Genomic DNA, 2,173 nt, shown 5'->3' on the forward strand with positions numbered 1-2,173 from the left:
ATGTTAAGTATTTACCAGCATACCCCTACTCAAAAGTTATTATTGTACATGCCAAGGTAGACAAAATTGCAATCTCATTATGTTGTCTCCACTAGTCAGATAAAGTGTTTGTTACAGTGGGTCCTCTACATTGAAAGTAGCGACAGATAAAACAGTGAGTGTCTCATTATTCCACATCGGGAAAACAAGCCTCTTCACTAATTTCTGAGTCATTCTTTTCATGAATAACAAACTAATTCAGAGAAGCTAATTAGTCCATGACTCTCCACTTAAAGACGAACTTTGCCCCTATGACAAGCCTAAGAAGATGGTTTACAGAAGGAATTTGTTTTTGATGACTTCTTACAGCACAGTACAGTGGGAAGTCTCACATCAGACTAAAGTTTTTCTCTGTCCTCAAGTAGCTGTCTCCAGTCCTGACCTAGAGTGGAAATCACATGAGACACAGAAATTCATAGCCCAAGGAAAACTATCTGCCAGCCTCATTTAACAACCAATTTGGCATCACCACCACTCGTGGGATTCATAGCAGAACAGCTGCCTTCAATCCACAGTGTATTGAACTAAAGACAGACAAGTGCTTATTCATTAATCGGAGGGAGAGGAGTCACCATTGACCAGGCATGGGAAAGAGAGTGCACTACATACAGCCTTGGAACCTGAGAAATCAGGATCCCCACTGATCAAAATCTTTCCAAATCTCTGGTGTCGTGTTTTTGCTATACCTGGTACTAGTACATGTGTTTGGTTTTTTTCCTCTCTTTTTGCTGCTAAATCCCCAAGCAGCAGAATGTATTTTCATTAAACCCAACTAACATAGGAAGTGACTGGATCAGAAGAACTTATTAACGAGCCACAGGGCACAACAGGGCCTATTTCCATCAGTAAAAGTTGGTAGCTAGGAGCTGTGCCGAAATTTGTTTCAAGTTTCTTCCATCACTGCACTTTGACAGGTCCAGGGCATAAGTGATAGAACCACATTTTAAATACATTTCTACAAACACCACAGTGAATATCAGGTCTGGAAAAATGCAAGAAGGAAAACAGCCAAGGAAATGCTCTAGTTAATAAGAATCTCCCAAGGAAACCATTCACACCTTGAATGCTCACTCTTAAGCTTTGTCTGAGAGGATCCCTAGCCTACCTTTGGGTGGTAAATAATCCCGGTGGTTCTTGCTGTTCGAGTGTCAGTCCTCCGTTACAACTGAAAAGTATCTGTTATGGAAAGTGTTCCTGCGGACTCTGCTGCAGCTGGGTTGGTGCTGTCAGCGGTCTTCCCAAGAGTAAAGACTGATTTGCATTTGTGCTGCTCCCTCCATAGTCTTCTCTTCTTATGACAAAGGGCATTAAGGACTATTGGCCTAGGGAACACATCTTACCTGAAACCCTAGAAGAGATGAGACAATGGACCCACTTATGACTAAGACTGTTTTAGTCATCATTTTGTTGTAAGGAATGGAATTTGTTCAAGCCAGTTTAAGTAAAAGGATAAAAATCTCCATAAAAGAGGAAGCTGTATAGATTCCAAGTTCCAGGAATTTTTTTAAAAGATCATTTCAAGAAGTTGAATAATAGACACACATGAGTACTTACTCTGGTGTCCCACCATTTACTCGACCCTGTTGACCACTCCTGCTTGACTCAAAATTTCCCAGAGAAGAAATGTGAGTGACCACAGGCAAGCCTCAGATCAACTACGCTTGGAATGCTGCCCATGCCTGTGTCATTATACTGGGGAAGACAGTGTAGGAGAGTTTCCCAATCTCAAGACTAATAGCAAGGGGCAAAGTAAGCTAGAACAGGAAAGTGGTTGTAGAAGACAGATCCATTGTCTTTACTCAGTACGCTAACAAACTATACAGCAGTGCCATAGCCTGCAGTTTGTGTTGGAATAAATGGCAATCTGGATTTGCACATGATGAAATTCACCTCTGTAAATTTCGTACATCATCCATCATGTAGGCTGGCTCCAGCTTACACAGGACACTATATCCATGCTAAAGCAGCCAGCCGCTCTGTCATTTCTGCCATCCAAGGGGTTGATTAACTGTGGGGGGAAAAATGAATTGAGGCCAAGTGGTTGATCTGGTGACCAAGAGCAGACTCAGACTGAAAGGAACAGAAGGATTTGACATTGGTGTGGCCAGATAAGTTATTGTGAAAGGAATCATGC

The sequence above is a fragment of the Phyllostomus discolor genome, chromosome X (genome assembly GCF_004126475.2).
Source record: "Phyllostomus discolor isolate MPI-MPIP mPhyDis1 chromosome X, mPhyDis1.pri.v3, whole genome shotgun sequence".
Taxonomy (NCBI): domain Eukaryota; kingdom Metazoa; phylum Chordata; class Mammalia; order Chiroptera; family Phyllostomidae; genus Phyllostomus; species Phyllostomus discolor.